Source organism: Myotis daubentonii, chromosome 2, assembly GCF_963259705.1.
Source record: "Myotis daubentonii chromosome 2, mMyoDau2.1, whole genome shotgun sequence".
NCBI lineage: Eukaryota > Metazoa > Chordata > Mammalia > Chiroptera > Vespertilionidae > Myotis > Myotis daubentonii.
Window position 1 is genome coordinate 58123531 of NC_081841.1, and position 14519 is coordinate 58138049.

The 14519-nt window shown below is 43.5% G+C and overlaps 1 pseudogene; it reads left to right on the plus strand.

Moving 5' to 3' along the window:
- Positions 1-224: 224 nt before the first annotated feature.
- Positions 225-3774, plus strand: LOC132226559 (mitogen-activated protein kinase 3-like; annotated as a pseudogene).
- Positions 3775-14519: the final 10745 nt, after the last annotated feature.

Here is a 14519-nt window from a genome sequence, read left to right on the forward strand (position 1 = left end):
CCCTCAGTCTGGCCTGCGCCCTCTTGCAATCCAGGACCCCTAAGGGGATGTTGGAGAGCTGGTTTTGGCCTGATCCTAGAGGCCAGGCTGAGGGACCCCACTTGCCGGAGGCTAAAACCAACAGTAGTTAACATATTAATGCAAAAAGACCCATTGGAAGGCCAATGAACTTGGATATTCAGTAGGGCTGAAAATCAGCATAATATTGCCCTGCTGTGGGCTCAATGGCTGAAGGCAAGTCCCTAACCTGATAATCCTTTTACTGTTTACCAAACTTTACCTTTGCTATGCCTGTATGCATTGCTAAGGGCAAATGTGTATTCAAGTAAATAAAAAGCAGACTGACCAGAAGTCAGTGAGCTTCTCCTCTAGAGAGAGGTTTCCACCTGGCCCCCATGCCTTCTAAATTTACATTTTATTTCTAGTTGTTTTTATTTGTGTGTGGCCCCTTCTTCAGATCCTGAACCCTCACTGCAAGAGGTTACGGCACCCACCGGTGTACAGATTTGTGCACTGGACCTCTAGTTGGTTAATAAAACTAATTCTGGAGGGAAAAACCAAGATGGTGGCATAGGTAAACACCGGAGATTGCTGCCTCGCACAACCACTTCAAAAATACAACTAAAAGATGGAACGGACATCACCCAGAACCACAGGAAGGCTGGCTGAGTGGAAATTCCACAACTAGAAGGGAAGAGAAAAGCATACCGACACTCAGAGGAGGCGCAGTGCGGAAGTGAAATACTAAGGTGCGGAGGTGCATGGGGAGCAGGCTGGTGGCTGAGGGCACGGTTGTATGTTTCAATCTGGAGGGAGTCTCAGGCTCTGAGCTCCAGTTCCGGGCAAGTCTCTAGGGACCAAGACTCAAACCGGAGAAGCGGGACTGTCTGGCAGTGGTCGGAACTCGAGGGCAGCTTTCTCTCCGAGGTTTGCAGCAGTTGCTGGGACACTGAGAGGCAGAGCCTCTGGGGACGGGACTGAGAGCAGCCATAACTGCTCGCTCCACCTGCCCTGTTGATCCCCTGGGACCCGCCCCGCCCAAACCCTGCACAGAGGCATTTGCAGGATAGCCTCAGGCAGAGGCTAGATTAGCACCTCCCTAGAGGACAGAAGTTCTCCCACTGCAGACACAGCTGATTCTCACAGCCAGTTGGCCTGGAGGTCAAATCCCTCCCAGTGTTACCTACAGCAATCAAGGCTTAGCTACAACAAGACTGTGCACAAAGACCACAAGGGGGTGCACCAAGAGTGTCTACCTCAGGTAATTGGGACACTTAGCACAGAAAGCCACTCTATCGACACAGTGAAGCATAAAAAATGCCGAGACAAAGAAACAGGACACAAATGACAGAACTGGAGGAAAGCAGGCTGCTGGATATGGAATTCAAAACCACACTTTTGAGATCTTTCAAGAGTCTTCTAGAGACTGCCGATAAACTTAATGAGATGTACAAGAAATCTAATGAGAACCTCGATGTTGTGATAAAGGACCAACTAGAAATTAAGCATACACTGACTGAAATAAAGAATATTATACAGACTCCCAACAGCAGACTGGAGGATCGCAAGAATCAAGTCAAAGATTTGAAATGCGAAGAAGCAAAAACACCGAACCGGAAAAGCAAAATGAAAAAAGAATCCGAAAATACGAAGATAGTGTAAGGAGCCTCTGGGACAGTTTCAAGCATACCAACATCCGAATTGTAGGGGTGCCAGAAGAAGAGAGAGAGCAAGATATTGAAAACCTATTTGAAGAAATAATGACAGAAAATTTCTCCTACCTGGTGAAAGAAATAGACTTACAAGTCCAGGAAGCACAGAGAACCCCAAACAAAAGGAATCCAAAGAGGACCACACCAAGACACATCATAATTAAAATACCAAGAGCAAAAGACAAAGAGAGACTCTTAAGAGCAGCAAGAGAAAGAAACTCAGTTACCTACAAGGGAATACCCATACGACTGTCAGCTGACTTCTCAACAGAAACTTTGCAGGCCAGAAGAGAGTGGCAAGAAATATTCAAAGTGATGAATACCAAGAACCTACAACCAAGATTACTTTATCCAGCAAAGCTATCATTCAGAATTGAAGGTCAGATAAAGAGCTTCACAGATAAGAAAAAGCTAAAGGAGTTCATTACCACCAAACCAGTATTATATGAAATGCTGAAAGGTATCCTTTAAGAAGAGGAAGAAGAAGAAAAAGGTAAAGATACAAATTATGAACAACAAATATGCATCTATGAACAAGTGAATCTAAGAATCAAGTGAATAAATAATCTGATGAACAGAATGAACTGGTGATTATAATAGAATCAGGGACATAGAAAGGGAATGGACTGACTATTCTTGGGGAGGAAAGGGGTGTGGGAGATGCGGGAAGAGGCTGGACAAAAATCGTGCACCTATGGATGAGGACAGTGGGTGGGGAGTGAGGGCGGAGGGTGGGGTGGGAACTGGAAGGAAGGGAGTTATGGGGGGAAAAAAGAGGAACAAATGTAATAATCTGAACAATAAAGGTTTAATAAAAAAAATTAAAAAAATAAAACTAATTCTGGGGCGGTGGGTGGGAGGAGTGAAAAAGTCAGCAGTAAGGTTCTGGGGCGAGGAGCCCTAGGGAGCTGAGGGGGTGGGCCAGGGCACTTGTTTGATGTGGGCCCATGCTACTCGTAGCTGCAGTACATTGGCCAGGGCATGTAGGCCATGGTCACCTCAGCTTAGGGCCACTTACGCAAGACACATGTGGCCATCAAGGAAATCAGCCCCTTCGTGCATTAGACCTACTGCCAGTGCTGCAGGAAATCCAGATCTTGCTGCGTTTCTGCCATGAGAATGTAATTGGCATCTGAGACATTTTTCAGGCACCTACGCTGGATGCCATGAAGGATGTCTACATTGTGCAGGACCTAATAGAGACAGACCTGTACAGGTTGCTCAAAAGCCAGCAACTGAGCAGCAACCATCTGCTATTTCTTCTAACAGATCCTGCGGGGCCTCAAGTATAGCCACTCAGCTACCGTACTCCACCGGGATTGAAAGCCCTCCTACCTGCTCATCAACACCACCTGTGACCTTAAGATCTGAGATTTTGGCCTGGCACAGATTGTCGATCCTGAGCATCACCACACTGGCTTCCTGACAGAATATATGGCCACACGCTGGTACAGGGCCCCAGAGATCATGCTTAATTCCAAGTCCATTGACATCTGGTCCATGGGCTGCGTTCTGGCTGAAATGCTCTCCAACCACCCCATCTTCCCTGGCAAGCAATACATGGACCAGCTCAATCACATTCTGGGTATCCTGGGCTCCCCATCCCCAGAGGACCTGAATTGTATCATCAACATGAAATCCCAAAACTGCCTACATCCTCTGCCTTCCAAGACCAAGGTGGCCTGGGCCAAGCTATTCCCCAAGTCAGACTTCAAAGCCCTTCCTGCTGGACCGGATGTTGACCTTTAACCCTAATAAACAGATCACATTGGAAGAAGCCTTGGCTCATCCCTACCTGGAGCAGTACTACGACCCAACAGATGAGCCAGTGGCCAGGAACCTTTCACCTTTGACATGGAGCTGGATGATCTACCCAAGGAGTGGCTGAAGGAGCGCATATTCCAGGAGATAGCCTGCTTCCAGCCTGGGATGCTGGAGGCCATCTAACCTGAACAGATGCTGCCTCTCCCTGGGGCTTGGCCCTGCCTTCTGTCTGTCTTTCCCCTGCTGGACTGTTAGAAAATGGACACTGTGCCCAGCCCGGACCCTGGCAGTCCAGGTCAGGGCACAGGGCAGGCCTGGCCACCTTTCCTTGCTTTAGACAGGCCAAAGCTCCCCCTAACCCCCTCAAGGACCTGTGGGACTCAGGTGGCCCCAAAGCAAATTCCCCTCAGCTGTTCTGCCTTCCTCTCCCCCAGCTATCCCAGTCTCTGGTGGTTCTGGAACCGAAGGGCTCTGGCCGCCCTGTGACCTCCTGAGGGATAGTGGGGGGTAGGGGATACTGAGTAGGGACTCAGGGCCAGCCATGCCCCACTCACCTCATTCAAACCCATTTTCCCTGAAGGAACATTTCTTTTTTTTTTTTTATTGCTTAAAGTATTACAAAGGGTATTACATATGTGTCCATTTTATCCCCCCGCCCTAGACAGTCCCCTAGCCTCCCCTATCCCCCAGTGTCTTATGTCCATTGGTTATGCTTATATGCATGCATACAAGTCCTTTAGTTGATCTCTTACCCCCCTACCTCCTGCCCCCCAACCCTCCCCGGCCTTCCCGCTGCAGTTTGACAATCTGTTTGAGGCAGCTCTGCCTCTGTATCTATTATTGTTCAAAAGTTTATAATGGTCTCTATTGTCCATGAATGAGTGAGATCATGTGGTATTTTTCCTTTATTGACTGGCTTATTTCACTTAGCATAATGCTCTCCAGTTCCATCCATGACGTTGCAAATGGTAAGAGTTCTGAAGGAACATTTCTAAGGCTCAAGGGCTACCATCCTTGAGGAGCAGGGCTCTGCCTAAGCCCCTCCCCCTAAGCTGGCACATCTAACTCCTGCTGCTTCTGTGTGTGGGCGAGCAGAAGTGGAGGTGGGGACACGGAGAGCCCCATGCCCCTGCCCACCTGTGCCTGTACCTAATATGTAAATATAAAGATGTGTATATGGAAAAAACCCCACCAAAAACAAAAAACCCGATTCTGTAGGTTTCATAAAAATTTTAAAAATAAGAAGTAAAATGATTACATTAAAATTGCATTTAAAAATATATGCTCAAATAAATAAAAACAAAACCAGAAGTAAATGGATTTTTCTAAATTCTCTGCCTCAAATCACATCTGGCTGGGAAGAAAATGGGAGAAGTTGTAGCATAAAATATAATTATTTTGGAGCCAATATGACACAGGGAACAGAGATTAAGTAGGAAAAGCCATTTTTTTTTTGTCAGCCACAAAAGTAATAAACAGAAGAAGAAAGTCATGTATTTTGGCAGGAATAAATGAATTTTGTATAGAATTTTTAATACAGGCTTTGCAATCTATAAAAATATCCAAGTCACTGAATGTTTGTGAGGAATCCATTGCACGTGGAAGTTGAACCAGGCTATCACCACATAAAAATGTAGAGAAATCACTAAACAGGCTAAAGAAAATTACCCCTCCACCCTGGCCCCCTGCCTTCTGTTAGTTTTATTTGAAACTTTTAAGGAATAATCAACTACGCAAAAGCTACATCTGCTTGACAGATTTCCTTTTGTCCTGGAGCCCACAGACCTGTTCTATCCCACTGAACATGTTTATATGAAAGAATGAGCAGATTCCAGAGGAAGCACAGATGTATTTATTTATCTAGTGGCTTACTTCTTTGGCATTGCCTTTTCAAACGAAGGCAGCTGTTTTGGGGCTGGACACGATGGGTGGCGATGTCCACTTGGGGGAAGTGTTGAATGAGGGATAAAGTAACAGCTACAATACATATTTGGCAGAATGGAAAATGGCATAGATATAACTCACTTGAATGCATGGTTAGGTTTTGATTATTATTTTCGGATGCTGAGGTCAGAGAGACGTTTTCTAGCCAAAGCACTCACCAAGGTCAGAACGTTCACGTTTGGTAGTGTATTGTGTTTTTAAGAGCTAGCACATCTTTGTTTTTGCTTTTTGAAAGTCACTTTCTGAGTTCATGGGTTGCAGTGTGGCTGGAGCAATGAATGGAGGGAGGCTGTGTAGACAGATGATGCTGGGAGGAAAGAAGGACAACTATGGTGAAGAAAGAGAAGACTCTGGCAATTCTATAGGAAAAGATTTACCTCTTTAATGAGAAACTACTGGACAGGGAGTGAAATGATCGTAACGGTGCTGTATGAAAAGGAGCCCATGCTGCTATGTAAAGAATGGACTGGAATCTGGGAAGTCACGTAGGAGCCTGGGAATAAAATGAGGAAGACTCTAAGAGCTTTTGAGGAGGCAAATGCACAGGTCTTGGTGACTGGGGGCTGGCCGAGGGATGGTAGAGAGGATTGCTCCCGCTATATCAGCGGTTCTCAACCTGTGGGTCGCGACCCCTTTGGGGGTCGAACGACCCTTTCACAGGGGTCGCCTAAGACCATTGGAAAGCACATATATAATTACATATTGTTTTTGTGATTAATCACTATGCTTTAATTATGTTCAATTTGTAACAATGAAATTGGGGGTCACCACAACATAAGGAGCTATATTAAAGGGTCGCGGCATTAGGAAGGTTGAGAACCACTGCTCTATATGAATGCAGGACTGCTTCTGACCAGTGGGATTTTCAGGGCCAGGACCGTCCATTTCCTTCTTCAATGACCCGGTGGGCTGCAGTATCACAGTTTGCCAGCAGGTGCTGCTCTCTAACATCTGAATTCAGCTTTAAAATTCCCCAAGGTTTTAGGCAATTTTTAAACTTTAACAATTCAAAAAGGTGTGGAGTATTTTTTAATACTGAGGAATACCAGTAATGTTTTTTTAACTTAAGACTTGGTAACACAAGTTTCAGTTTATAGTTCAGTCCTATGGCCATAGTAAGACTTTGTTGTATTTTAACTTGGTTCTCTCCTGCTAAGGCATAGCCGGGACTTAATTCACTAAAGACTGGTAAAGATGGAGTTGGTCTATTGTTGGAAGGTTGATTCCTCCAAAAAAAAAGTTCTGGATTTTCATTTCACAGACAGTAGTACAATGGTATCATTGCTTTCAAGAAGGATCTTTCTGCTCTGGCTGGTGTTGCTCAGTTGGTCTCGGGTTAAATTCTCCGTCAAGGCCATGTACCTGGGTTGCAGGTTCAATCCCTGGCCCATGTGCCAGAGGCAGTCGGTCGATGTGTCTCTCTCATGTGGATGTTTCTCTTTTTTCCCCCCTCCCTCCCTCCTCTTCAATTTTGTCTAAAAATCAGTGGAAGAAATGTCCTCAGGTGAAGATTAACTACAAACAACCCCTCCCACCCCCCAAAAAAGGATCTTTCTCTTAGACTGGGAGAAAATGTGAAGAGAATGTTTATTTATTGAATGCCCATTTTTATTTACATACTTTAATTAATTTAGTCCTGACACCAAATTTTGAGGTAGACTTTTTTTTTTTTTTATTGATTTTAGAGAGAAAGGGCAGGGAGGGAGGGAAAGAGAAACATTGATTTGTTGTTCCACCTACTCATGCATTCATTGGCTGATTCTTGTATGTGTCCTGATCTGGGATTGAACCCACAACCTTGGCGAATTGGGATGACTAACTGAACTACCCCGCCAGGGCTTGAGGTATATCTTTTTATTCCCATTTCATAGATGAAGAAATCTAGAAAGAAGGAGATTAATTAACCTTCCCAAGGTCACATAGCTGCCAACTCACTGAACTGAGACTGTTCCACAGCACACTTTCCACCTCCACTTTACTGTGTCAATTCTGCTAAGCCCCATGCCCACGGCATGCCATCTTGAAAGATGCATGATTGAAAGGAAGCTCTCCAATATCCAATATCCGATTTCGATTTCAGTCAGCTATTTTTTAACAATTTCATTTAATCAGCTATGGCAGCCATTTTCAAGTAAGGTTAGTAGGGTCATGTTCACAATGAGCTTGATAGATGAATTGAAAACAGGATACTATTTCAGCTTAGGACATTTTGAAGTGGTTATTTGTATACTTTAATTGATAAAGAAACAACTGTTAGTATAGGACCCTTTTTGAGGCTTCATTGCTCAGGGAAGATAAATTCCATCAGGGCAGCTTTCAGACAAAAATCGTGGCCACCAGAGATAAAGGGGCAATGCCTATATCTATGTATAGTTGCTTAGAGGTCCACTGAATGGAAACTTGGGCGGGGAGGGGGGAGGGGAGTTGGCCATGCTGCTATTGTTGTGGAAAAAGATAACCATTTGAAGGCTGCCTGCGAGGAGAACCCACCCATAAGAAGCTGTCATGGTATAGCAAGGGAAAACAGGTGCTGGAGTCATTTGGGCCTCTTGAACAAAGAGGTAGGAACATCGCTACCCATTTTCAATTCCTCACATAGACTGGTAACCATAATAAAATGCACATGATCAGGAAAAGATGGCGTAGCAACATTAAGTGACATGAAAGAGGCTTAAACAAAGAGTATTATTAGAGATGAAGAGGGTTGCCACATAATAAAGATTCAATTCATCATGGAGATATGACAAATATAAACTGGTAATATACTAATAACATACTTTAAAATTTATAAAGCAAAAATTGACAGTGATGCAAAGAGACAAGAGATGGAGCCACTGGATATATCTGGTAGCTAAGTGGAAGATTTGAACATCTTTCTCAGTAATTAAAAAATTAAGCAGATTTAAAAAATCAGAAAGAATATAATACAATTGACAATCTTGGTCCAATGGACACACCTAGAGCACTGAACCCACAATCTTAGAAAAATTTAAAACACTTCTAAAAATTTATGGATTAAAGAAGAAATGATAAGAAAAGATATCTTATCCAATAAAGAAGGAATTTGCAAATTGACTGTCACGCCATAACATTCAAGATGGCTGCTCCCACAGCGGAGGCTGAGAGTTCCCGTAGCGAGCCTTAGCCAGTAATCAGCAGGGACCTGAGGCTGTGTGCTGCTGAGCCGGGGCAGGGGACCTGAGGCTGTGCCCCTTGCCTGGTGGGGCTTGAAAGGGGACCTCAGGCTGTGCCCCTGCCCCAGTGCCAGACTGGGGTACCTCAGGTAGCACCCCCTGCCCGGCAGGGCTTGACAGGGGACCTCAGGCCATGTCCTCTGCCCTGGAGCCAGACTGGGGGACCTCAAGCTGTGCCCCCGCCTGGCATGCCCCCACCCTGGTGCTGGGCCTGAGGACCTGATGCCGCACCCCCCCACCCACGGGGCTTGACATGGAACCTCAAGGTGTGTCCACAGGCCCAGGCCTGGGGACCTCAGGCCATGCCTCCCGCCCCGGCGCCAGGTCAGGTGACCTGAAACTGTGCCAAGGGCCAGAGGTGGCTTTCCTTAGAGGTATAAGATATATATACAAGCTTCACAAAATGAGTTGAGAATATTCCCTCTTTTCCTATTCCTAGAATATTCTGAATACAATTAGTAATCTTCTACTTGAATGTTCAATAGAACTTGCTAGTGAAGCCATCTGGCATTTTATTTTCCTTCAGAGAAGATGTTAAACTACTAAGTTAATTTCATAGAATTTGTATTTTTCAAGAAATGTGTCCATTCTGGCTAAAAAAATTGTAGGCAAAATGTTGTTCATTATATTCTTACATTTTCTTTCAAATTTCACATCATCTGTGCTGATGCTCTCTTTTTCATTCCAAATAATACCTATTTGTGCCATCTCTCCCTTTTGATCGCTCTTCCCAGAGGTTTGTCAATTTTATTCATCTTTTCAAAATACAATTTTTGCCTCTTTTGTATTTCTATGATATCTTTGTTTTCTGTTTCATTAATGTGTGCCACCTTTATTATTGTCTTACTCCCCTCTGAAGGAGTTTATTTTGCTACTAGAGGCCTGGTGCACGAAATGTATCATAAATTACACCTCCTACAGTTCGCAGATCAGCAAAACTTATCGCTCCTTTTACATGCAGAAGCAAAAGTCTAAGGTAATATTGTTCTGGTTCTCTAAAGCTCACAGTGAACAATCTACTTAATACTTTATTCCCGTCTTTTTGGCATTTTCTCCACAAAGAATTAATAAACACATAATGTGGTGGAATCTCCCAATAATAATAATTATGTGCGTTGGAATCTTCTCTATTCAATAAGAACCAAGCCATCAAAGTAGAGTTATGCCTTTTAGCCTTATCTATAACTTCAGCAAAATCATTGGTATGAAAATACAAATTTTGATCATTTGGCGAATGAATAGCTAATCTTGTGATTGCATGAGATTGGTCATGCATTCGCATTGCAAAAAGTCTCCAAACAGCCTCAGGAGGTCTCACATACCTGGAGTCAATGAAGTCTTGTACTTCATCATGATTGATAATATTTTTTAGAAATTTAAATATTTGTACAATCATGCCCTTGATAGATGTATTTAAATAAATATCTGACACTCTTAATCAATGTGCAGACTTCAACGTTTATATGACAGTTATATTTAAGGCACTAGTATGGGTTATAAGGAACAATGAATGATTTTGCGAGGAATGGGGCTCCCTCCTCCCTGCTGTCAGGGTCTGGGGTGCAGTAGTCCAGCTCCCTCCTCTTTCCTGTCAGGGTCAAGGGTGTGGGTGAATGGGATTTGGGGATGTCAGGGTGCTGACAGCAAGGTCTGGGTCAGTGCTGTTGGTCTGGTGGTCTGGTCATTGGTTACCTGATTGTTATGCCGTAACAGTCACTGGGCTTTTATTATATAGGATAGTTAGCAAAATAAAAGGTATCTAGGAATAAATCGCACCAAAGATATGTGGAACCTTCATGGAGAGAATCATAAAACTTTATTGAAAGACATTTAAAAAATGGAGAGTCATATCATTTTCAATGATAGGAATACTCAATAGCATTAAGAAGTAATTTGTCCCCAAATTGATCAATAGATTCAATAAAATTCTGGTAAAAATCCTTAAAGAAGCTTTTGTGAACCTTGAAAAACTTACTATAAAATTAAAATTGAGAAGCAAAGAGCCAAGAATGGCCAATGCATTCCTGAAGAGCAATATGTTGGGGAACTGACACTCCTGTAAAACTTATTGTACAGTGTATAGTTTTTAGACAGGGTGCATTGGTGCAGATAAACAGGTCAATGCAACAGAATGGACAGTCCAGAAACAGATCCATCCATATATGAAAAGATATAATAGGAAGGTATATTTCAGAACAGTGGTAAAAAATGGGACATTCAATAAAAAGTGCTGGGAAAATTGGCTGTTTTATAGCAAAAAAGAGAGGGAAAAGATTACTACTCACACTATACACAAAAATCAACTCTAGAAAGATTAAAGACTGAAATGTTAAAGGTGAAAGCTTACAACTTCAAGAAGAACCTATTGGAGATTATCTCTATGACAGCTCTGGAGGGGGTGGGTGTTGAGTGGGAGTGAAGTGACAAAAAAGGAAAGACTTTTAAAACAAGAGACAGATAACAAAATGCAGAGACAAAGAAACAGGACAAAATTGTCAATGGAAGATATAGAGTTCAGAACCACACTTTTAAGGTCTCTCAAGAACTGTTTAGAAGCCGCCGATAAACTTTATGAGATCTACAAGAAAACTAATGAGACCCTCAATGTTATATTGGGGAACCAACTAGAAATTAAGCATACACGGACTGAAATAACGAATATTATACAGACTCACGACAGCAGACCAGAGGAGCGCAAGAATCAAGTCAATGATTTGAAATGCGAAGAAGCAAAAAACACACAACCGGAAAAGCAAAATGAAAAAAGAATCCAAAAATGCGAGGATAGTGTAAGGAGCCTCTGGGACAGCTTCAAGCGTACCAACATCAGAATTATAGGGGTGCCAGAAGATGAGAGAGAGCAAGATATTGAAAACCTATTTGAAGAAATAATGACAGAAAACTTCCCCCACCTGGTGAAAGAAATGGACTTACAGGTCCAAGAAGCGCGGAGAACCCCAAACAAAAGGAATCCAAAGAGGACCACACCAAGACACATCATAATTAAAATGCCAAGAGCAAAAGATAAAGAGAGAATCTTAAAAACAGCAAGAGAAAGAAACTCAGTTACCTACAAGGGAATACCCATACGACTGTCAGCTGATTTCTCAACAGAAACTTTGCAGGCCAGAAGGGAATGGCAAGAAATATTCAAAGTGATGAATACCAAGAACCTACAACCAAGATTACTTTATCCAGCAAAGCTATCATTCAGAATTGAAGGTCAGATAAAGAGCTTCACAGATAAGGAAAAGCTAAAGGAGTTCATCACCACCAAACCAGGATTATATGAAATGCTGAAAGGTATCCTTTAAGAAGAGGAAGAAGAAGAAAAAGGTAAAGATACAAATTATGAACAACAAATATGCATCTATGAACAAGTGAATCTAGGAATCAAGTGAATAAATAATCTGATGAACAGAGTGAACTGGTGATTATAATAGAATCAGGGACATAGAAAGGGAATGGACTGACTATTCTTGGGGAGGAAAGGGGTGTGGGAGATGCGGGAAGAGACTGGACAAAAATGGTGCATCTATGGATGAGGACAGTGGGTGGGGAGTGAGGGCGGAGGGTGGGGCGGGAACTGGGAGGAGGGGAGTTATGGGGGGGAAAAAAGAGGAACAAATGTAATAATCTGAACAATAAAGATTTAATTAAAAAAAATAAAAATAAATGTTAAAAAAAATAAAACAAGAGACAAAGATAAAGCCTGATAAATTCAACTACTTTAAAAATAAGTTCTCTTCATTGAAAGGGGTACAATTAACATGAATAGATAATCCACAACTTGGTAGAAGATAATATCAACTTTATATACCTGACATAGGCTGAATTTCCAGAATATACACAGAATATCTAAAGCCAATAAGAGAAAGATAAACATACAGTCCAGCTCATCTAGTGGCTTTGGCAGTGTCTGTGGCAGTGTCTGTGGCAGGGCCCTATAGACAAACACTAGTGCAGGCCTTCAGGCTTTTGAGCAAAGCTCTGCCTCCTCTCCAGGAAATTATTCCCTTGATAATGACCTTCTGGCTTGCTAATGGACCTTAAAAGAGATTGAACATTGACCATAGGCCACCAAGTTACCATGTGACCTGAGGTGCCCAGCATGGACACTATGAGGAAGAGGGCACACTTCCGTTGCTTCCGTTATTTTTTCCTGGCAAGTATGGTCTTGTGGATGTTGTTTCCCCTCAAGGCAGCTGTGGTAGAGACCTCAGTGTCTCTTCCAAACTGTGTGTGTTGAGAAGTAGGTCCTGGTGGCTCAGGTAGGATCAGAGGTACTGTGTTCCTTGAACCCAGCCATTGAGATGATGGCTACCCAAGTCCCTAACTTCCTCTTTGGTGGGCCGGTTTCATCGTATTGTTCCGGGAGTTGTTCTTGGAGGCAACAATGGAGTGAGTCAGTTCAGGTCATCTAGGAAGCAGATGTGAAAATGGAATTAGATGTGTAAGAGATTTATTATGTGCCAAGAGGGAGGCAGCAGGTGTGGGCAGAGAGAGCTTCAGACCATGATGGGGTTCTGACATCTGGAGGGAAGGAAGGAGAACTGGGTCGGAGGAGCCCTAGATTGCAGTTGGGTCTGAGAAAATGTTGGCCAGGCTGATGGGATGCTCTGAGCAAACACTTTGTTGGAGGCACCTGGCACCAGGCAGGAGCAGCACGGTCTAGAACCCTGCTGTGCTCCGGCCCTGGAATGCGTGGCCTCGTGTCCATGCTGCAGTGGACACTGACCATGGCAGCTGGAGGCTGTCAGCCAACTACCGTTCCTTGGAGCAGTTTCTTTTTCAAGAGAGATTTGAGCAGCACACTCCTGTGGCTGCCTTGTTCAGCCGGGAGGCATCTCCTCCTATGTTTTTCAATGACTTTTTAAATAGAGCATCTAAATTCCGTTTTAAATCACTCTCTGCTTAAACTAGCTGGTATGGTTTCTGTTGTCTGCAGTTTAACCCTGACCAATATAACATTCAGAGGTTATATTGGTCAGGATTAAAGCTTAGCAGAGTATTTGGCACATTTTAGATGATCAGTACTTATTTTGTGTATAAATGGATTTAAGTGGAGTGGCTAAAAGGCTTTTAAAAATATTTTATTGATTTTTAGAGTGAGAGGATGGGAGAGAGATAGAGAGATAGAAACATTGATGAGAGAGAAAGTCATCGATTGGCTGTCTTCTGCCCTCCCCCCCCCCCCCCCCCCCGGCACTAGGGATTGAGCCTGCAACCTGGGCATATGCCCTGATCAGGAATCAACTAGGGGCCTCTTGGTTCCTGGGTCAACACTCAACTGCTGAGCCACATCAGCCGTGTGTAAAAGCCTTTTAAGAACAGGATATTTAATGTTTAATTGCTGATGGTTTGCTTTGCTGGAAACTATCCTTTGAGCAAAATCTCATAGTCTCTCTGTACTAGGCTTAGGGATGATGTGAGGAAATAAAGGAGTGGGTAGCAAAGGGAAATGGTGCTGTGTTGAGGCAGCAGGAGGGGTCCCGGTCCCAGGGTTCCAGGCCGGGGCTGGCAGTGAACAACAATCTGCCTTGGTGCAGAGAAGCAGCTGCAGCTTGAGGTCCATGCAGGGGCTGATCAAAGGAAAATATGCCGGAAGGAAGTCACCTTACAATGGGTGATGGGTGGCAGGCAGACACTGATATCTGGGCTTATATGCAAACCCATGAATTCTATACATATTTGTATAGCTCTTCTTAAAAAACCAACCATAGGAGACACCTCCTTTTTTCTTTTTTGCTGTTGTCCCAAGGGATCTTCAGTTATTTTCTTTTTTCAGTTGAGCAGTCCCCTAAAATGGAAGGATTAGGGCAAACACCCCCATTCAGTCCACCCTTGGGGAGGCTTGGTGTGTTTATAAAATCTCAGCTGTTTTCTGAGAACTATGTTTAAAACA